Below are 24,650 nucleotides of genomic sequence, written 5' to 3' on the forward strand. Positions count from 1 at the left end.
GACATTCGGGATTTGGGTTGACTCAGGTTGACTCGAGTTGCGGGTTTCTAAGTCAGTTTTGGGTCCGAAGACGGTTTTAACTTTAAATAGTGTTATTTTAATGCAAATGAAGTTAGAAAACTTTTGAAATCACTTTTCATATCCGAGTAGTGCATTAAACCGTCTCATATATAGCCAATCTACGCACGCATATCAAAAACACGTTATAGTCCGATCATCATCATGTGGTTTTTGGAAGGTGCAGATACTTGGTATCTACAACTTGTTTATGTCAATTGATCGACTCCAAATCACTACAAAAAAACATAAAAAAAACTGACGGAATATTTCTCTCAATAACGGCTATTATTCGTTATTAAAAAAGCAATTCTGAAAGATTTTCCGTCAGGATTACGGATTGCTGACGGAAAACTGACGGCTAATCCGTCAAACATCTTTTATGGAATTTGGCAGAATGTCACATAAAATTGACTTTCCTAACGGAAAATCCGTCAGTAAAGTCAATATTTTTTACTTTACTGATGGATAATCCGTCAGATCTCTGCCCTAGGCCTGACAGAAAGTCAACAAATTGTTGACTATTCTCACGGAAAATTCGTAAGGAAAGCCTATTTTTTGTTGACTTTCCTAACGGATTTTCCGTCAGAATAATCAACAAAATTTGACTTTCTAGTTTTCGTCGGATTTATTTAAGGCAGAGGGTGGAAACAGCAACCACAATGCCCAATCCCATTGTTTCAAGCCATTCATACACAACCAAAACCTACAATAAACCATAAAAAACCGTCGAATGTGAACCGAGAATTCATTTTCGTGTAGACCGCAAGAGCGGGAATCAACAATAGTCAACGAAATAACTAAAGGAAACCGAACATGATGGGGAAAACAAAGTTCTTTACATAGAAAAATTTATCAAATTCGTACGTCTTACTAACATAAAGATAAGCAATGTCTTTACATAACAATTAAAATGTTGAACCAAGATCTTAAGTTTCAACCCTAAGATAAAGGGTCAACATATATACTAACCTAAGATAAAGGCTAATATACTAGTACAGACAAAATGAGACCACTACCTCCAAAGCCATGTCAGTCATCCGCAAAGTTTTCTCTACGATATGGAGTAGGGAAACCTGAATAGGAGCCCATGGGAAGAAACACCTGCATCTGAGCCCAAGCCGCTTGCATGGCTGCCAATTGTTGGCTCTGGAGACAAACTTGTTTTTGAGTATCACGAACTTGTTCTTGCGTATGAGGAAGTTCTTCTTCACGAGGTTGTCAAAGCCCCCGATAACCTTGTAATACGCTCGGAACTCGTCTGGTGCCTTTCCAGTGGGTGTTGGTTGACTCATTTGGTCCTTAGATGTAAGTGGTCTGAAAAACAACAAATAAGAAGTAATGATATACACTTGAAAATGAAATAGAATAAATTATTACCATTCTTTTTAAGGAAAATAAACATAAAATCGATTAGTAGCAAAACATACGTCTATCCTAAGTCAATTTGTAACACCCCCACATACCAAGGTGCCTTATCAGAACCACCCTAGCATGGAAGACTGTTACTATCTCGGTTTCACGAGGTTAGTATATCAAAAGTAACTATCCCAAAACATTTATTAAAGTATATAAAGTTAATGATTACATTGTTCCAAAACCAAATCAAAAGAAATGTTTACTAATCTCAAAACAACAGAAATCAAAACAGCTAAACTCGTAACAGTGGAAGCTAGACTCGAAGTGATGACATCTCATCTCGTCCCCGTAGCTAAGACAACCATCACCTGTCATAATCTGCTCACTATTGTTCCAAAATCAATCTCCAACTCCCAATCACATCTCATACCTGACTACACACTTAAGTGTGTAGCCTTGCTAGATTACTGCCGCAACAGATAATCCTCACCGCCAGTGGGGGACCGCACCCTTGCCCACCTAAGCCCCGCTCATCATAGGAGCGATAACCCATATTCCTTAATATGCACATCCCTTCTTGTGGTGGGTTCCACAAAGAGCGAATCAAGGGCGTGAAGCCATTCCCGCAAGTGACTCCACTCAGTCGAGGACACACCTCGCATACATCATCAATCCATCTCAACTCCAATAATCCAGAATACAATCAACAATAATATTATCATATCGATTAAATCACAACATCAAAATCATCAATCTTAAATCAATTACGCAATCAACTGAGTAGGAAGCCCTACCTTAGCACAAATCCGATTACAAGTTAACAAGGAAGCTAGAACTGTGCTTTTACAAAATCTCCACCTAACAACAATCATAGAGTCCAATCACAACATGCAAAACATCCCTTTTCCCCCCCAATTCCAATACTAGGGTAAAACCCTAAAAAGACAAACTCATAAAACTATAGGACTAGTGGCTTACCGACATAATCGACGCAAGAGAGGAATGAAAAAGGACTCACGAACAATCAACGATCTTGGGAGAGATCAGAGGTGATTATAGTTACGTAGAATGTTTTAGGTTTAGTTAAAAGTGAAAAGTGAAACAGTAAATCTTAATTTATAACTCTAATCGTCTTTCATCAAACCGCGGAAATAACTCCTGTCAGACCGAATACTCGGTCTAGTATTGGGAATACTCGGTCGAGTATCCTTTACTTAGTCTCGTATTACCATACTTGGCCGAGTATTCCTGGACAGTAGCCTAACCAGAAACACACGACGCATTACTCGGCCGAGTAAGCCCTACTCGGTCGATTAATAGGACTTAGAAAAATGTGGTATTACACAATTAACCTAATTAAACAAAAACTAATTCAAAAGAGATGAAAAAAATTACCTAATTAACAAACAAATAATTAAAAGGACGAATGAAAATGAAGGTGGCGCGACAAGAAGTGGCAGGAGCTACGGCAGGCGACTGGCGACGTCGGCAGGTGGAGGAGAAAAAAAGATAAAGACAAGAAAAGGAAAAGAAAAAGGAAAAAGAAGAGAAGAAGAAGAAGAGTACCTGGCGGCGGAGGTGGTGGTGTAAGTGGTGGCGGTGGTCACCGGAAGTTAAGAAGGGTGGTGGTAGTGGTGGTGGTGGCACTGGTTACCGCCACTGATATTATTCAATGCGCCAACTCTCTCTGACAGATTTTCCGTCGGAAACACATTTTCGTCAGAAATCCATCAGGTTTCTATCGGTTTTCCGTATTAACTGATGGTTTTTTTCTTTTAGTATTCCCGTCACTATACCACCTTATTTTAGTAGTGAACCCCCGTAATTGGTATTTAGACTTGTTTTATTGTATTTGAACTCTTTTTATTAAAATATTATTGTGACCCAATAGTCTAGAATCTATGCATAGTTAGTAAGCAGTTCAATTCCATTCCCGTGGTTCAATCCCTGATTTCACTATCTATGTTAGTTTGTGTTCAAAGTGATTATTGTTTTTTTATCTAGAATACGACCTAGCCATGTCATCACCACTCGATGAAAATTTATATATGGATACAAGTGCCTTCTCTCATGTGATGTATCACGCTAGTATGCTTACGTCTTCATTGAGCTCCAACCAAGGTATAATCGTTAGCAATGGTTATAAATTTCCAATAAAAGGCTTTGGCAACACCATATCATCTAAAATGTTCCTTACCCCCTTTCTTACTTAAACACGTCCTTCAAACCCCCGCCCTTGTCAAAAACCTTGTCTCAATCATCCACTGATACTTGTGTTTTTAATGAATTAGACCCACACGAATTATGTATAAAAGATCTTCATACGGGACCCAACTTATGAGATGAAATATCTCTGGAGATCTTTACCCGGTCACCGCCAATTCATCAAGACCGCATACTCATCATGCCTCACAGACCCCACACCTGATTTATGGCATAACCGACTCATACAGCCATGATCCGAAATTTATCGTCTAATTAAAGTTTCTGTTACGATCCATTGTAATCATGTGCCTCGCAAAAATTTCTAGCATTCTTGTGAAATGAGTTAATATGTCTAACCACCATCATCTATGCCGATAATATTTATAGTGATCTGTGGACCTCCCCACTTGCTAGTAATTTAGGTAACTGTTACTTTGTTTTATTCTTCGATGATTTCAGAAATTTTCTAGGGACGTTTCCAATTAAAAAAATCACTTGTCTTATATGTCTTCTCGAATATCCACGCCTACGTCAGAACAACATCAAATTTTGCAATTACAGTGCGACAGTGACAACGAGTTCAAAATTTCTCCATACCATCAATTTAGTAACAAAAACAATATCAAATTTTTCTTCTCGTGTCCACAAACCTCTCTCCAAAATAGCAAAGCCAAAAGAAAGATTCGAACCCTCCATAACATTTTTTATACCCTTCTTCTTGGCTCTTATATGCCTCCCCGAGTTGGCCACATGCTCTTTCCGTGACCACCTATATACATAATCATATTCCAAGTAAAGCTAACTATGACGTACCTCCTACTTAATCCATATGCTATACCATCGAATACCCTATTTTCCTCATGTTTGTGTCTTTGGGTGTATCTCTTACCTTCACCTCCCTATGTTCCATGCTCACATATTAGCTGGATAGATAACTCTATGCGTCTTTGTTGGGTTCCACAAAAAACATTGTGGGTAAAAAATCATTCGTCATAAACTAAAGCATTGTTCGCCATCACCATTTCGGCTAGTACACGACATCAATGGTCAGGTCGTGCTACTCCTTTAGCTCAGGACGTGGTTGGCCTATTTGGGTACGAATGTAATCCACAAAGGACCTCGGAACACGTGAGGGGACCCATGTGTACTCCCAAGTAAAGGATGACCGTTCACTACATCAAGTAAGACCTAAACTAGACCTAATAGACTTCCAGTGGACCGAGAAGAACCTCCAACGAATTGAGTGGCTGACATTCGGTCGAGTAAGATACATACTCGACCAAGTGAGTAGCACTCGGTCGAGTGGCACTATGCAGTATCTGACATATGATATTTCGGGACTACACCTTATCCAAACCTCTTATCCCTTTCATTCATCTTGTCCTTCGTTCTTACTCTAAACACTCTTCCCTCTCTCTAGATGCTCCATAAACCTCTCCCATGACCTTCAAGCTTGGATTGAAGATAAAACATCCCTTCTAGTTCCCGATATACCTTTGCAAGTCGAAATCCCACCTTTCTCTTTTGCTTTATGTTAATCTCAATTTGGGGCTTTTACTAGGGGAGATTAATTAGTAATTAACTTATGTAATATGGGCAATTAGTGACTAATAATAAAGGATTTCATATTATTATAGTGTAGAATGCATTGTGATAGTGTTGTATGTTTTGTTTAGGATGAGACGAACTTGTGAGACGGTTTTATGACACGAAATCGAGTGGTATTCGATTAATTTATGAAGGACGCGAAAGAAGGTTATCCTACTCGGTTCAATATTTTTTATACACATTTATGTGTCTTTCCTCACTATTGCATTTGTGAGTCGGTTGGTATATCATGTTGGTATTTAAGGGATGGTTATTCATAACATGTTGGGATTGAATTCATGATTTGGTCATATGCTTACTGTTATTCTCTATTTGTCATATGTGGTTACGGTTATATTGTGTTGAAGTTCATTGGTGGCGGTACTTGGTTGTTGAGGAGACGTAGGACGGTTGGAAAACCGCCTTACGCTCGGGTCTCCCCTTGGAGCTTCTCACTCCAAGGGGGATGTTCATATTAATGGCACAAGTTTTGAGGGACTCGTGTGGGTTAGACATGACATCTGGCAGGGGATCCGATTAGCTTCCGGATCCATTACGTCTGGGCGTGTCCCCGTACCTTATGGTGAGGCGTGGTGACTTGGGCGTGTTCTGGTACCAACCTGGTATTTGTATCTCATTTACATCTTAGCATGTTGCCTATTTATTTACTATGTTGTATCTCACATTAAAGCATCAAAACTGACGTGTTGTGTGTCTGTGTAATTGTCACCTATTTCTGGGGTGACCTGTGTCGATCCATATGATATTTGCGATCATATGGATAGCAGGTTGAGTTTGTGTCACGTGGGAGACGGGACGAGCTTTGGACTTGGAGCCGAGTGTCATCTAATTAGAGTAGTATAGTAGTCACGAGTTGTATCTTTTATTTCATTTATTCATATATGGTTATGTAATCCACTAAATACTATATTTATATTAATTTTTTATTAATAGCAACTCTGATTTCACCGCCTCAGGAAATCGAGTTGGTAATATCTCCCAATTACCTCGACCGGGTAAGAGGGGGGTGTTACAAAATACCCGACATTTAGTGGGTGGTTCTGGATGAGTAGATACCCTCATATCAAAACTAGTGCATATTATCTCGGTTGGTCACGACGTGGGTTACAAGTTTGGGTCAACGACATAGACAATGTTGTGTGATTACATGAGTGATTTGGTTGTTGATAGACTTTTGCCTGATATAGACCTTCATATGATGTGTGATAGAATGCGAAAAATTGGATGAGTAGATTTACATATCGTGACATATTTTGAATGATGATAGTTGGTATCGGTATAGAACTCGTTGTTAAAAGCCTACCGACCAAAACAATATTTATAACTTTATAAACTACTCTTAGTAAAGAGGAAAGTAAAAGTCGGATCCCAAAGGACGGGTATTGATGTAGGATTTTCAATTGCTAATGGTTGTGTCTTAGGGTGTCACAATTTGGGTTGAGATAGGAGATCAACTAAACTAATCAACAATATAAAAGTAAAGTAATAAAAAAAGCAAGGTGATTAAAATGAGATGTAAATAATTGATTAAAAGCACTAGGGTGTCATAGGTTCATAAGAGATTCATGGGAGTTGATCATACAAACATATTCTCAAGTTATAAGAAAGAAATTAAAGTTGTGATGGGATCGAGTTGGTGTATAAGCTTACAATCCCTAGGAAGGTTTGGGTCCCAGAGCCGAATCGATTAGATTGTACAACACCTACAAGTCGAATTGATCCTTCCTATTAAACTATATGCATGGTCAAATGAGACTCGAGTTGGTGTATAAGCTTACAAGTCTCATTGAAAAGATAGGTGATGGGTAAAAACTGCAAGGATTCATAGGCTGGCATTTCATCAAATATAACATGTGCATAAGTTGAAATCACAACAAGCAAGCAAATAAATTATGAAAACATATTAGATTAAGCATGGATCATTCCCCATGTTGGTTTCCCCTAATTCCCCATTAACCCTAGTTAAGGAAGCTACTCACTCATTATCAAATTTAACATGCTAACAAGGTTGTCAATCATACTAGCAAGGCAAAACATTATGAATAAGTAAGAAAGATTAACAATAATTAAAACAAGTATTAAGAGAATTATACCTATGGAGATTCCAATTAATAAAGCAAAGAATAATAGAAGTACTTGATGATTGATGGAAGGTTGTCAATCCTCCAAATAAACCCAAATAATCTTCTAATTACCCAAAATAAATGAAGAACAATAGAGAAATTAAGAAAATATTAAGTATTGAGATTTGTATTAAGACTAGATTAAAAGTTAATTACAAGATTAAGAGAGTATTAAGAGAGTATTAAAATTGCTTAAGAAAGCGTTAATAAAGCATGCTAATCTAGGTAGTACAATAGGGTATTTATACTAAAGATTAAGTACAAAAATTAGTGTTACTAAGGGCTTTAATGACTATTAAGACCCTTAAGAAAATTTGAGGAAATGCTCCTCTCCAAGGAAATGAGTATTTCCATTTTGCTAGTCCCATATGGATATGCTCGTCCCGAGCGGCTTGAGTCTTGGCACGGTGGGTTCTGTCCTGTGATCCGAGCGGATCATAGAGGAGACGCTCGGATACTTTGGCTTCAAGACGAGCGTCTTGGCTGGAGGACGCTCGGATGGTGGTGTTGGGAGATGCCCGGATTGGTGGCAATCCGCTCGGATCCTGGGTCAGACAGCTTCTTTTCTCTTCGTTCCTCAACAATCCGCGGGGATCTTGTTGAGGATGCAAGGATCCTTTCATCATTGCTCAATCTACTTTATTATCTATATAGGCCATCTAGTATTGTATTCTCCTTGATGCTTGGTCATTAGATGCGATCAATTTAGCTCCTTTCGCTATGTAAATGCAAGGTTAGCTCTCCTTTCCTACCAAGGGGGACAAAACTTTAAAGAATACGCAAAATGGGGAACTAAAAATATAAATGACCTAATTATGCACTATAAAGCATAGGAACGAGGTAAATTCGGGGACTAAATGTGCTCATATATGAGTCACATCAAACATCCCCAAACCAAACCTTTGCTCGTCCCGAGTAAAGAGGTGACAAAAACTAGGACCTTTATTTAAACTAACCTATTAATATAGCCGATGTGAGACAATTAGCGGGTCTCACTCCGTCCCTTCAACTCACAACAAGACAAACATGAGGTAGGATGCCTTCTTCAAAGGCAAGGTGGGTCTTGCCAAAATGGCGATACATCCAAGCATTAAAGCACACAAAACAAGTAATGGATGCATCTACAAAAATGAATAGCCACTTTCCTCATCTAAGTGGCGGAAATTATCAATAAGGGAATCAATCTAAGGGTACACACTCAATTATAGATACAATTTATTCGAGTTACTAAGCCTCGGAGGATACTAATAAATCACCTCCAAGTTGTGTCAAGCTAGGGTACCTTTGTCCTCAATTGTTAAATGCTTTCGTCAAGAGTAGACTCCCTATGGTGTTAGAAACACTGGAGGATCGCGAATTCCCCTTCTTGTCTAAACAAGAAGAAGGGTCGTCCCCTCTCTACCATGCACAAAAGTGGATTCGATGGATAAAGAGATCATTTGTATTTGAGTTTCATATGGGAGTTTGCTTTTATTGTTGTTTTTCCCCCCAATTTGTGGCATTTGACATTTTGAGAACATTTTTTTTCCATTTCTTTTGATGTTTGGCATTTCAATACTTGACAATTTCAACTTTTTGGATTTTCTTTTGAACATTTTCAAAGCTACCTCATTTGTAGTGAGGGTGCTTATATTTGAAGCATAAGAGTTTTTATTTTTATTACTCCTCTTTTCCTTGATGCAATTGCAAACTTTTTCTTTTCTTTTCAATTCTTGAACTCAAATTCGAACAATTTTTGTGCCCATTCCATTTTTGGTGACAAAATGTGGTAGAACATGGATGATGGTTGCATGGTTTCAAGGGTCACCTTGGAATAAACGGTAGCCAAGGAGTTATCACACCACAAGTTACTCTTGACTAGGCCTTAATCCATGGGTCAAAGGATACTAGCATGACACATCCTAGGGTGTTTTACAAGTATTCTAATGAACAAAGTATCAAGAAGAAAAAGTATCTACAAGGGCCTATATACACTTGTCAAGTTTCCCAAATAGATGCTTTCACAAAATTTTTCCTAAATGCAACTATATGCCATGATGCAACTAACATTTATACATCCTAATGCATATGCTTCTACTAACTAGTATGGCATATAATCTAAATGCAATCCTATAATCATATTGTTTATACTGCATCAATCAAAATAAAACCACATAGTCATTAACATAAAGAAGAAAAAGGATATTGGAAAGATCACACCATGCGGTCTTCAATATCTTCATGTCTCGGATGTGGCGTAGTCGATCAATGTGAAAAAGGATAAACAAACAAGAAAACAAACAAGTATATACAATATAGACAATTCTAAACTATAAGGGAAATGAACATGTTTTTGGGTTTTTGCATTTTTCAATTTTTATCAATTTTGTTTTATAAGTCATGTTAGAATTTCCCATCCCCATACTAGTATTGGCATTGTCCTCAATGACCAATACGATAGAAAATTATGCAAGCTAATATGAGAATTCATGATTTCTATACTAAATTCAAACTATATGATATATAAACAAGGGTGATGCAAACTACACTATACTATATGATGCATGAATTTTGTTTGGTTGGAGAGCTAATTTAGATTAACTCCCATTGCTTATGCTTGAACTTCCCCAAACCAAATGAGACATTATTGCTAGTGTCAAAAATGGGAAAGTTCATGCATAAAGATGCTATGCATGAAATTAAACTAAGTTTGTCATTTTAGATTTTTCATGGTGGGAACAATAAAAGACACCTCAAACACATGATCAAGATAAAAATTTAACAACAAGAGAAATGAACAAAGCTAAAGGAGGTGTTGGAAACTCACAATGCATTGTGGTATCCTCCAAAAAGCTTGCTAGTTCTCAATTGTCGCTCATAGCGACATCACTTCCATCGTCATCATCATCATCAATTTCCTCACTATCATTATCATCATCTACCTCCATAGACCCGGAGGCTTCACCATCATCACTTGAGCTTTCTTCTTCTTCTTCTTCCTCACTTCCCTCTTCTTCTTCACCTTCTTCTTCACCACTCTAAACAACAACCTCCTCATCACCGATGCTAGCATCCCTAGGAGTATTAGGAAAGAATACTTCCTATCCGCCCAACTAGGCAAAGGATATGATGGGTCAAGGAGTCCTTGACTAGCTAGGTGTAAGAGGGGCGTATATTGAGCTCTATAGGCATTGACTCGGTCTTCATAGGCTTGCTTGTGCATGTGTTGCATCAATATAGTCAAGTAATCGTTATCTACCGCAACATCTTCGGGTTGGAATTCTTGGTAGGTAAACGGGTAGGGTGGAGTCACAATGGAGGAGGAGGAGGATTCGGCATTAAATTCCCTTTGTTGTTGTATGATCATCTCGGCTTCACCGGAGAGGGGAAGAAGGTAGTTTGTGCTTCGGACAATTAGACGGCAAATCTTGTTTGGTAAAATGTAGGACTTGACATCTTTTCTAAGCCACTCAAATTTGTTGTCAAGATTATCGTTCTTGACCCAATGAAACTTGGTGATCATAGTGTTTAGATCAATAAGGTGGCCTCCCTTAACCGGCTTGTAAGTCTCATCTTTGTTGAAATCCCGGTTGAAGTGCTTTGTCAACCATGTTACCAATCCCCCATTTACTATAAACGCCGCTCCTTCCTTACCATGGTCGATAGTAAGCCACCTTTCGATCAAGAGTTGAAGAATATTGTATTTCTTGGTGAACTTCTTATCGACATTCAAGGTTGACTCAAGATAGATGAAATCAAGTTCGGTGAAATGATTAGTCCCCTTCCTAACAATAAGAGTATTTCCCACAATCTTGTGCCACACCCTTATACCTGGATGGTGAACATAAAGGGAACTAATTTTATGGAATGATTTAAACTTTCTTCCGGTGATAGCTTTCCACAAAGGGGCGGGATCATATTTTGTTGAAGGTTTCTTCTCAAAAGTTGAGTCATTATAAAGACCGAATACCTTGCCAAACTCATTAAAGGACATCTTTCTATCCACATTCTCAAGGCGGAATTCAATATTCCTTTGAGTCTCCACCTTTGTGCCTTTTAATGAACTTAGAAATTCCAAGGTGAGGGAGGGGTAGGTCAATTCTTGCATATCAAATAATGTAAGCAACCCCATAGACTCAAAGAAGTTCTTGGTCCTTTCAAGGACACCCAATTTGGTCAAAGAATCTTGCCAAATAAACTTGGTAGGCAAAATCGATTTCTTAGCAAGAGACACATAATTTTTCCTATGAGAATCGGATATGAAAGTTACCTCCGGATATTCATGTAATTGCTCAATAACCGGAATAGGAGTAGTAGCTTCCACCATAGTAGTAGGAGTTTCTTGAATTTCCACTCTTGCTTGTTGAACCACCAAACCTTTGGAAGCTTGAAGAGCTTGTTTCCTCTTTGAAAGGTTTGATTTTGTAGGTGCCTTGTTTCCACCTTTAGTCCTAGCCATTGTTCTTCTCCTTGTATGTATCAACAACCAATAATTTGCTTGAATTCTTCTTGTATCCCCAAGCTTCAATGAATCCGAAATCGACTTAGGATTTTCGAATTTTGGTTATAACCCTAGAAAATCGATTCAATCTTTGAGGATTTTGATGTTTTAATGGCTTTTTGTTGATAAAGGAGTAATTTGTTTGAGTTTTTAGGAAGTTTGGAATTGATTTGGGTGAATTTGGTTGAGGAAATTGAGTTTCATGGATGGAGGGATTGAGGGTTTTGAGGGTTTTGAATGTGTGTTTGTGTTTTGAATGAATGAAATGAAATGGGAAAGGGGGTTTTAAATCCCGTGTTTTTTAATTTCAGCAGAACGAGACGAGAGTCTTAGGCACGGGACGCTCGGATTATAGCTCTGTCAGCCTTGAAAATGATACCCGTGTTGAGACGAGCGTCTTTAGGAAGAGACGAGCAGATTTTGGCTTGAGACGAGCGGATTCTTCTGGGGACGCTCATATCTTTAGTCAGAGTGACATCCTAAATTTTGATGTAACCAGGACGAGCGGATTCTCACTGAGACGAGCATCTTTGGACTGAGACGAAAGAACTCTTGAGGAGACGCTCAGATTGTAGTTCAGAAGCAATATTTTCTTTTCAGCTCTGCCAAGACGAGCGTCGTTCTGTCAGGATGCTCGGATTTTCATTCAAGACGAGCGGGTTCTTCTTGAGACGCTCGGATCTCTCCTGTACCTCACGGGTTCAGTTCCACCCGTGGGTATCTTCATATCCCAAGTCATTCTCTTATTTATTCATTTGATCTTCATTGTGGGTGCACTACGGAGGCTCAGATAGCCTAGGAAATTGCTATCCCCACACTAATCCAAACACTACACATCAAGAAACATTAGAGCACCTCCCTCACTTTCTCTCAAAATTATAATCTTGATCAAAATGTACAAATGTAAATCCAAAAATTGACAAAAATGCAATATAAGAAATAAAATGCAAGTTAAGGGGTTAGAATATTTACAAATGGTGGTTTAGGGAGGACTCCACCAACTCTCATTCACTTATAAGATGTCAAGGGGGCATAGCCAAGGTGTTGTTGATGTTGCTCAACACCTTGAAGAAGTAGTCGAAGGCTTGTTCATTGTCATTATAAAGATCTTCAATAGACCTTTGCATATTGTGTTCTTCATTGTGGTGACTTTAGTGGAAATGGTCACCAAAGCCTTGGTCTAAGGTCATAGCATTACCAATATAAGGATTGACTAACCCTTAAAATTCATCATCCCATAGACCGCATACTTCACTAGCTTGCTTCCCGATAATGTCATGAGTTGATGAGAACAACTCCTCTTTCTTCTTGTCATCATGGGCAATGAGGCCTTCTTCCTTACTTGTCATGAGTGATGGTGAGCTATTCAAGCTCTCATTCTTGTTGAAACTTTCTTGCTCTTTGGATGGAGCATCTTGAAGATTATCCACTTTCTTCTTCCATATGGGTGGTGATTCTTCACCCATAGCTTGATCTTTGTGTTGAGATCCCAACTTCTTCCAATCACTTTCTCGGCTATAATGATCGATCTTGAAACATGGCTCATGTAGTCAGGGAGCTCTCATTGTCTTGTCACGATTAAAAGTGATTGTCTCTTCCCCCACTTCAAGTGTGAGCTCTCCATGTTCCACATCAATCACCGCACCCGCGGTGTGCAGAAAAGGTCTTCCTAGAATGATAGGAATGTTGGAATCCTCCTCCATGTCTACAATCACAAAGTCTACCGGGATGAAGAACTTGCCAAATCTTACTGGCACATCCTCCCATACCCCAAAAGGTATCTTTGTTGATCGATCCGCCATTTGAAGCGTGATATTAGTGCACTTGAGCTCTCCCATTCCTAGCCTCTTGCATACCGAGTATGGCATGACACTTACACTTGCTTCAAGGTCACATAAAGCTTTGTTGATTGTAGTGTCGCCAATGGTGCCTGGAATAGAGAAACTTCCCGGATCTTTGAGCTTTGGAGGGGAACTTCCTTTAAGAATTGCACGACTCACTTTGGTGAAGGCAATAGTCTCTAGCTTCCGGATGGGTTTCTTCTTTGTAAGAATGTCTTTCATTTACGTTGCATAGGCCGAAACATGATTGATCAATTCGGTAAATGGGATTGAGACTTCTAAGTTCTTCACAATTTCCATGAACTTTCCAAGTTGTTCATCAAACATAGGCTTAGCTTGATGACTTGGAAATAGAAGTCTAATCACAATAGGCTCTTTCTCTTTAGCCTTCTCTTCATTTTTCTTCTTTGAAACTTCTTGGATGGTGGGTTCTTCTTCCTTAGAGTTCTTCACAGCTCTTTCCTTGTCACTATCCTCCACAATGTCTTCCTCAATTGTCTTCTTTGGTCCTTCATACCTAGTACCACTCCTCAAATGGATGCCACTCACCGACTCATGTCTTGGGGGATTACTTTGAGGTGGTAATTTGCCCTTTTGTCTTTGAGAACTAGAAGATGCTAATTGAGACATTTGGGTTTCCAACATTTTGGTGTGGGCTAGTATGTTGTTGATGGTGATGTCTTTTACTTGGCTATCCTTTTGCATTTGAGTGAAAAATTCTTGTTGGTTCTTTTGCATTTGGAGGACCGCTTTTTGAACATCAAAGCCTTGGTCATTGGGTTGATTGTATGGAGGTTGATTTTGATAACCTTGGCTTTGGTTGTAAAAGGGTCTTTGAGCTTGGTCTCTCATTGGGGGTGGGGTGAATGTTGGTTGAGGGTTTTGAACATTTTGACTTTTGTATAAAAGATTGGGGTGGAATTTGGTGTTCTCATTGTAATAGTTAGAATAAGGGGTGCCATTCTTGTATGCTTGGAAAGCATTCACTTGTTCACTTGTTCCCCTACATTCACTTTGGTCATGTCCTAAAGTTCCACAACTCTCACATACTTCACTTGGAATTGATGATGATGCCACCATAACATTAACATGTTGCTTAGGTGATTTGGAGGCCTCTTCAAGTTTAGTCATGGCCTTCTCAAACTTCAAATTGATGGTGTCAATATGAGCACTTAGTAAAGCACCCAATTGAGTAATTGAGTCTACCTCATGTTTTCCTCCTCTAGTAGCCTTTCGAGCTCTACTATATTGCGAATTATGAACCGTCATTTCCTCAATTTTGTTCCATGTTTGATTGTCATGAACTTCGGTGAACATACCATTCGATCCCATATTGAGAATATTTCGGGAGTCTTCATATAGACCGTTCCAAAATTGTTGCACAAGGAACCACTCGCTAAGTCCATGGTGTGGACAAGATCGATAAGTGTTCTTGAATCTCTCCCATGCTTCATACAAAGATTCCTCACCCCTTTGTTTGAACCCGGTGATTTGGGCTCTCAACATGTTAGTCTTCCATGAAACAATACCAAGAGTTGCCTTGTCTAGGCTTTTCAACCATTGTTTCGCGGTACCAATCAAAGAAAAACGAAATAAGACCCATAGGATTTGGTCTTGAGTAACTCCGGTGTGAGAAATCGCATCAAAATAGTCACAAAAAGTCTCCATATGAGAATGAGGGTCTTCACTAGGCATCCCCCCAAAGTGACTTCTCTCAACTAATTGTATGAATACGGATTTGGCAATGAAATTACCGGTTAAATGTTGTGGTGTAGGAGTACCATTTGGTAGGTTCTCCTCGGTTGGTACGGAATGTGATGAAAATTTAGGAATTGTGGGTTGAATTTGTGGTGGGTTTTGTATTGGGTTATCCTCTCCTTCTCTTGCAAAAGCGTTGGTAAACTCAATGTTATTTGGTTGGGTGTCCACAATTTCTCCAATACCTCTTAAAGTACCTCTAGCAAGTCTTCTATTGTTGGTCAAAGTTATTTCAATTTCATGATCAATGGGTAACAAGTTACCTTGTGATCTCCTAGACATGCAAAATATCAAACAACTCGAAAATAATTAGAACAACCTTGAGGAGATTGACTTCCCCAAGGTAAAGAAAGACACAACTAAAAACAATTAATGAAAAAGCAAATCAAGTTAACACTGTCCCCGACAACGGCGCCATTTTAAGTATCGGTATAGACCTCGTCGCCAAAAGCCTACCGACCAAAACAATATTTATAACTTTACAAATTACTCTTCGTAAAGAGGCAAGTAAAGATCGGATCCCAAGGGACGGGTATTGATGTAGGATTTTCAATTGCAAATGGTTGCGTCTTAGGGTGTCACAATTTAGGTTGAGATAGGAGATCAACTAAACTAATCAACAATATAAAAGTAAAGTAATAAAACAAGCAAGGTAATTAAAATGAGATGTAAACAATTGATTAAAAGCACTAGGGGGTCTTGGGTTCATAGAGGATTCATGGGAGTTGATCATACAAACATATTCTCAAGTTATAAGCAAGCAATTATTGTTGTGATGGGATCGAGTTGGTGTATAAGCTTACAATCCCTAGGAAGGTTTGGGTCCCGGAGCCGAATCGATTAGATTGTACAACACCTACAAGTCGACTTAATCCTTCCTATTCAACTATATGCATGGTCTAATGAGACTCGAGTTGGTGTATAAGCTTACAAGTCTCATTGAAAAGATAGGTGATGGGTAAATAATGCAAGGATTCATAGGCTCGTTTTTCATCAAACATAACATGTGCATAAGTTGAAATTACAACAAGCAAGCAAATAAATTATGAAAACAAATTAGATTAAGCATGAATCATTCCCCATGTTGGTTTCCCCTAATTCTCCATTAACCCTAGTTAAGGAAACTACTCACTCATTATCAAATTTAACATGCTAACAAAGGTTGTCAATCATACTAGCAAGGCAAAACATGATGAATAAATAAGAAAGATTAACAATAATTAAAACAAGGATTAAGAGAATTATACCTATGGAGATTCCAATTAATAAAGCAAAGAATAATAGAAGTACTTGATGATTGATTGAAGGTTGTCAATCCTCCAAATAAACCCAAATAATCTTCTAATTACCCAAAATAAATGAAGAACAATAGAGAAATTAAGAAAATATTAAGTATTGAGATTTGTATTAAGACTAGATTAAAAGTTGATTACAAGATTAGGAGAGTATTAAGATTGCTTAAGAAAGCATTAAGAGAGCATGCTAATCTAGGTAGTACAATGGGGTATTTATACTAAAGATTAAGTACAAAAATTAGGGTTACTAAGGGCTTAAATAACTATTAAGACGCCTAAGAAAAGTTGAGAAAATGCTCCTCTCCAAGGAAATGAGCATTTCCGTTTTGCTAGTCCCGTATGGATATGCGCGTCCCGACCGGCTTGAGTCTTGGCACGGGGGGTTCTGTCCTGTGATCCGAGCGGATCATAGAGAAGACGCTCGGATCCTTTGGCTTCAAGACAAGCGTCTTGGCAGGAGGACGATCGGATGGTGGTGTTGGGAGATGCCCGGATTGGTGGCAATCCGCTCGGATCCTGGGTTAGACAGCTTCTTTTCTCTTCGTTTCTCACCAATCTGCCGGGATCTTGTTGAGGATGCAAGGATCCTTTCATCATCGCCCAATCTACTTTATTATCTACATAGGCCATCTAGTATTATCTTCTCCTTGATGCTTGGTCATTAGATGTGATCAATTTAGCTCCATTTCGCCATGCAAATGCAAGGTTAGCTCTCCTTTCCAACCAAGGGGGACAAAACCTTAAAAAATACGCAAAATGGGAACTAAAGATAGTAAATGACCCAATTATGCACTATAAAGCATAGGAACGAGGTAAATTCGGGGACTAAATGTGCTCAAATATGAGTCACATCAATAGTTCCGTTCTTTTGATTCATATTGTACGATTATTTAATGCATGTTAGTGTTATCGTTAGAGTACGATTGGTGATTATCTTAATAGAGTAAATGCGATTATGACAGTAGTATATAAGGAAAGGCGATTTTGATGCCGTATGATCTTTGTGATGGGTCAGTGATAGACGGTGGACTTCCAGACCTCTTATTGTATTACAGGAATTCCGTCGATAGAATTTTGTTGAGAATTTTTAACCCAACGGAATCACTCGATCGAGTACAAGTAAGCAGTCAGTTGACCGAGTAGACCCTTGACTCGACCGAGTGGACAAAATATAGAAGTTAGTACATTTCTGGAAAAACACCACTCGATTGAGTAAGCCGTCTACTCGACCGAGTAGAGTTGTACTCGACCGAGTGCAGTCGGCACTCGAGTGTGTGGATTTTCACGGGTTAGGTTACTTGACTAAAAGCCCTTATCTCCTTCGTATTTCACTCTTATCTTCATATCTTCATCTCTTTGCTCACAAAAAACCAAACCAAAATTTCCATTGTTGCTCCATTTTGCTTGAAACGCATCCTATTACTCCACTATTCTTCACCCAATTCCATTAATTTGTTAAGATAAGCTTATTCATTTTTTTTATCTTTCCCCAATTTTGTTTTTCTTAAGATCTACATTAATTTATTTGATTTTGTTAATTAAGTACATATTTTGTTTAAGTCATGATAGTGGTAGACTTTTTACACCATTATTGTTGATAAAAAAAATCAAATTTTAATAATGAAATCTTGTCCACCATTGATGAACTCGAAAATTTTGTTCTTGAGTCAATAATGGGATTTTAGTGCTTGTTATTAAGTTTAATTTGACAACAAGGGCTTAACCTTTGTTGTTACTGATGGAACTTGTTTGGTGTGTGAAAATTTCATCTTAATCCATCTCAAAATTTCGAAATCTAGGTAAGTCATGCCCAAATTTTAATTTTTCATGAGTAAAACTTGATTTATTTGCCTTATAAGACTACCATCTTAGTTACTAATGTGGTATATGGTCTCAAAATGGAACAACTTTCGTCGTAAAACTTAGGTGAAATTTTCAAATTTCTCTTACACCCATGAGCAAATTTAATTTGTGTCTTAAGAATGGTTTAACTATGTTGTTAAACTATGAATTTGACGGTTATTGTTATACTATGAGGTAAATTAACAAAAAAATTGTCTTAAAATGTGGCCAATTTCTCGAAAATTCGGTACTAGCCATGTCAAAATTTTAATTTTATGTCCACTACATGTTTTGCTTACTCATGTTACCTAAGACCTCAAACTCATGATGCTTGAGGGAGCTTTACATAGAAAATTTTCCCGTCTTAAGGACTTTAAAGTGTCGGAATATAAGCATTCCACTTACCCAGAATTTTAATTTTATCAAGTCAATTCTTGTCTTGATTGCTTCTTAATAATTTAGATGGATTTGTGACAACATGTAACCTCTTATGTTAAAATTTTCCACCATAAAATTTTCAAGGTTTCAAGACAAGTGACCATTATGCTAAGAGTCTAGTGTACTATTACATTGTTGAGTTGGGTTTGATGGGATAATAAATAAGGGTAGTACATGTGATTACGATCATGTTTTAAGCCATATTAGGTCACAAGAATTTGAAAAGAATTTATAATAACATGAGAAGATTTTGAGTGTTGGCTAAAATACATGAGAACTATGTTAGAAACTTCTTTTAATTTGCCACTTATTAATTGGAGAAAATTTCCATTTATATCCAATTTGGCTTCCAATTCTTACCTTTCCTCTTCCGTATCTTCTTGTGTGATTTCATCTTGTAGAATATCGAGGAACACTAGAACCAGACGTGGAAGGAACGCATGTCAACCATAACATAAGGCACCACCCGCCATTACCCTCCCGGGCTACACGGCGATAGCATTTGGGAGCGAAAATCACCGGAACCACTTTGAGGTTTTAGCAACTAAAACGATGGCTGCAACGAAGTGTGTAATACACGTACCTTTTGGGACCCGTTAATGTACCTTAGAATGCGTGAGAGGACCACCGGATAAGATGAGATGCACTCGAGAGTGAGAGTATGATCGTAGACTAGACCAAGTATAACCTAGAATAGACCTAGTTATGCTGCAGTGGACCGAGTGAGTGCTTAATTTAATCGATTGGTTGACACTCGGTCGATTGGACGACCACTCAACCGAGTGCATGGCACTCAACTGAGTGGACTCGGCACTAGATCGAGTGCCACTGTGCAGTACCCGATAAACAGCAAATTCAGGATTACACCTTATCTTATCCAAATCATTTCCTCCTTCTTCCTTCTTACACTAAACTCTTTCCCTTCTCTTTAACACCCCATAAACATCTTCTTCCATAGATTCAATCTTGCTCTAGGGGATTGTTCATCCTTCTCCTTCCTTCCTCTTACCTTGTAAGTTAAGATCTACCCTCTTTATTTTGTATAAACTCTAACATTTGGGGGTTTTGTCTTGGGTAATTAATTAGTAAATAGTGTTTTAGCAAGAATTTACACAATGATAATATCCTGCCATGGAAGATTTTGCAGGGTAATCTAACTTAATATGAATTGCCTGACTAGTATAATTGAACAAATAAAGAAATAAACGAAAAAGTATGACACAAAGATTTATACGTGGAAAAACCCTGGGAATAAGGGAAAAAACCACGGGCACCAAGCCAGGAGGGATTATCACTATGACTTTAGATAGCCTGACAGGGAATGTGTATGTCAGGCAATCAAGGCTGCATAATAATAATGTTAAGATCTTTAGTTGAATACAAATATATGAATAGAATGTGGGTAAGTAGCTGTGTAAATGTGTGTCCTCCTCTTTCCTTATTCGCTTCTATTTATAATAGCTTGCCAACGGTTCTCCCAGGTTAGTTTTAGAGTTTCCTGTTAAATAGGACTCGTGCCCTATTTATCCGGAAGTGGTTATTTGACTTCTGCTATATTCCAGCCGTTAGCCTTTCTTGGTCAATTCTTCTATGTTCTCATTTGAGTGTTGAATGGGTCTTCCTTATTTATATGGACTCTTTTTCTATTGCCTGACCGCACTTCCATTGTTGCCTGACTTGCTTTGATTATGCTGCCTTCATGCCTGACGTGGTATCTCTTCAGGCCAGGCCTATTAGATGCTTATCCTGTCTTTCCCTCCTGGTTGATGCCTGATCAGGTGTCCCAATTGTCTTGTTTTAGATGATTTGGTTCTGATTTGGCTTTGGGCGTCGCCTGACTCATGTCTGACGAGGCAGGGTAATTCTGGGCCCAACAAATAGTATGAGTAATATGGGTAATTAGTGGATAATAATAAGGGGTTTTGTATTGTATATTATTATAGGATGTATTTGTGATGGTATTACATGGTTTGTTTCGGAATAAGACGGTCTTGCGAGACGAAATAATATGGGATTCGAGTTGCTTGTGAAGAATGCTAAAAGGTAGGTTAATCCTACTCGGTTTCAATAATGTGGTGTTGTTTATCTCATTGTTAGTGTTATAATTAGTCTCACATGATTAGAGCATTTGTATTATAACATGGTTAGTGGTTAATTACATCATTAAGAAGATGATTGTGATATGTTGGGTTGTGCTTTATGTATTGGTTCTTATCATATATGTTGAGGATGTGTTGTTGTTGACGAGACGTAACACGGTTGGGAGACCGTCTTACGCTTGAGCCGTATCTAAGAGCTTCCCTCTCCAAGAGGGATTTGCACATTAATGGCTTGAGTTCGGAGAGACTCGTGTGGGTGAGACACGACGTCTGGCAGGGGATCCGGTTGGCTTTTGGACCCGGTATGTTTGGGCGTGTCCCGGTACCTTTGTGGTGAGGTGTGGTGTCGTAGGCGGGTCCCTGACACCGGTGGTTATGGGAACTTCTGGACGTGTCCCGGTAACGGCATGGTGATTGTATAATTGTATCTCAATCATATCATGGGCGTGTTTCATATTTATTTATCATGTTATCTCTTATATTAAATTATTGAAACTGACATGTTGTGTGTCTGTATAATTGTCACCTATTTCCGGGGTGGCCTGTGCTGATCCATATGATATTTACGATCATATGGAGAGCAGGTTAAGTACAGGTTGAGTTGGTGTCGCGTGGGAGACGGGACGAGCCTTGGACTTGGAGACGAGTGTCATGTCATTGGAAGAGTATAGTAGTCATAAGTTGTATCATTCATTTCATTTATTCATTTACGGTTATGTAATCCACTAAATAATTTATTTATATTTAATTGTTTCTTAATTGTAAATCCGATTTCACCGCCTCGAGAAATCTATAAGGTAACATCCTCCCATTACCTTGGCCGGGTAAGAAGGGGGTGTTACAAAGTGTATGTCGCTGAGTACTTTGGAGGCCTTGGGAATAGAGAGGGAGGTACATGACATCTTTTGGGTTCTTGGGTTGGAGAGGTTGTACAACCTAGAGGAAATAAGCTACCATAACCACACTCTCGAGTTTTTAAGCTCTTTCACCTATGATAAGGATACCCATGCCGTGAGCTTTAGGCTCAAAAACACCACCTTCAACGTAGCTAGTGGCGCCTTTGCCAACCACTTGGAAATGGGTAAGCGAGTTGAGGGTCACTATGACAAGATTGAGAAAGACATGAAAGCTTTGAGGTATTTTCACCTCTATACGAGTAAGGGCAAGACCGTGTGAGTAACATAAAAACAAGTGATGTCGAGCACCCAGTCCTAAAGATATTCTTGCGCTCCTTAACCAACCTCCTTTATGGTAGGAGAGACCCGAGCAAAATCAACTCCACAGAGGTGTTGATCTTGAGTTGTTACCTTAATCCTCGCCATGAAGAGCGTTTCTACTTTAAGGCCATATCTATGGTGTCCCTTGGTCTTTAGAGGATGACCGAACGGACAAGTGCTCCTTAGATTGTTGGGGCCTTATTGACTCGGTTAGCTAAGAACTTGCTAGATTATGAGCCGGGGGCGTTGAACGCGCTTATGTCTAGGAGAGTCGTGTACCTCGATCTTGCATGGTTGAAACGTAAGTCTTGGATTGTATATGGGGCGGAGGAGGGTACTTATTCCTGGAGGGTGGACGACCATTGGCATATAAAACTCTCCGCCGATGGAAAACTACCCCCAACTTCTCACTTGGAGAGAGAAGGATCACCTCGCCCTCATGCCCAACGCTACACCATTCCTAGTAGCCTAACTTTTGACATTGATGATGCGACCATGGAATGAGAGACCCCTCCCCTACCTTCTTCACCTCATGCCCCCGTCAAACAAGCTCCTACCTCATTCCTTAATACTATACCTACATCGATGATGCCTCCACTTTATGCCGGGAAATTTGGCCAAACCCAACCCACCTTTGACTTCAACTACCCCATGTCGTACCTCATCCATCGAGTGAATAATGACATTGTGTTGAGAGACATACACGAGGCGGATTATTACCAAGGAGTAAGACATGCCCATCGTCCTAGCTTTTGGTCCCGTTTGCTATGGGACACTTGCAAGACACATGGATGGGTGATGTCGGGACCTACTTTGGCAACGTCTACCAAGGAGGTCAAAGCGGGGCGGAAACATCCGGAGAGGCAGAACGCATGGACCACGATAGCGTTTAGGAGGAGGCGACACGTACAGGAGAGGAGGAAGAGGAAGAAGATGAGGAAGAGGAGGAAGCGGGAAGTAGAGGTAAAGCGGTGAAGAACCGGCCCGGGTGGGCGAAATGGGTGTCGGGCGTTGGGAAGAAGATGAAACCCTCCAAGTAGTGGTGACTTTGTGTCTTAGGACTCCATGAGACATTTTATTCTTTATCATTTGAACCTTGAACAATTTATTTCTTTGCATTATAATCCCGACCATAAGGCCAAAGCTAGTAGATGTGTATGATAGGATGATGTAGTGATCACCATTGTTACTCATTTGCGTGCATGTGTGACAATAGGTAAGTTAATAAGCCATTATTGGCCAAAATCTAGACTACCTAGTGGCACTCGGTCGAGTGCCCACCCACACTCGACCGAATGAAGCTCTACTCGACCGAGTGTCCATCCTCACTCGACCGAATGGACTATGGACAGAATCTGGAAACCTCCCGGAAGTTTCGCACTCGAGCGAGTAAACACCTACACTCGACCGAGTGACTTTTACTTGGCCGAGTGACAACGACATTCGACCGAGTAGTGTATAATTGACTATTTCTACGAGCTTTCGACCGAGTACAGGGTATTTGACTTTGATTTTGGACTATACCGACTTCCTAATAGTCGAGCGACCATAGGAACCATATACGGTAGACTTTCGTGAATTGTTTACTTTTGATTTTATTGTTTATTTGCGTAGTGTGCAAGTATAACTAAAACATACAAGCGCTTGTGTGATAGCATAAAGTATATGATGACAATATATGACATGTATGCCTTCCGTGATAGTAGTTAGATAAATTAAACGATAATGACAAATACATGTTACATGGCAATTGTGAAATGCATGAACAATATAGTGACGATGGTAAATGGGAATGCTAGTACAAAAACATGGCGGTTTGATATGATATATGAATGATATGATGAGTATAAAGGGTATTTGGGCCTAGTCATGTAGTGTCTACATATATATAAATAGTCAAGATCCGTGGAGAACGATCACTCGGTAAGAACATACTAACTATCCTATAATTAATAACCACGCACTACACCACACCTAATAACACGTTTACATTCACACTTCGCACAAAAAAAAAGAACATTCAAATTCATCCCCACCACCGCTAGTCGCCGGCGACCACCACCTCTACCAGACGCCGACAGCCACCACTACTACCACCATACACCAGCGACCACCACCACAACCAGATGCCGGATAATGTCCGCCTAAATAACTTAACTTTACATCCCTCCTCAAACCTTAACCGCCTCTGATCTCCCTACCACCACTAATCAGATCTCGTTGGTGCTGACGGCGATAACCAGCAACGCCGACAAACCATCGGCAATTATCCACCGTGACGACGCAACTTCGGCGACGCCATTGAACACCACAAACCCTTAACATCCC

At 39.3% G+C, this 24,650-nt stretch overlaps 1 non-coding gene across 1 annotated transcript; it reads left to right on the forward strand.

Moving 5' to 3' along the window:
* Positions 1-15,072: 15,072 nt before the first annotated feature.
* Positions 15,073-15,179, forward strand: LOC141644984 (small nucleolar RNA R71). Its single transcript, XR_012544582.1, has one exon. It is a non-coding gene; the product is annotated as a small nucleolar RNA R71 (small nucleolar RNA).
* Positions 15,180-24,650: the final 9,471 nt, after the last annotated feature.

This window comes from Silene latifolia, chromosome 2 (genome assembly GCF_048544455.1).
Source record: "Silene latifolia isolate original U9 population chromosome 2, ASM4854445v1, whole genome shotgun sequence".
Lineage (NCBI taxonomy): Eukaryota > Viridiplantae > Streptophyta > Magnoliopsida > Caryophyllales > Caryophyllaceae > Silene > Silene latifolia.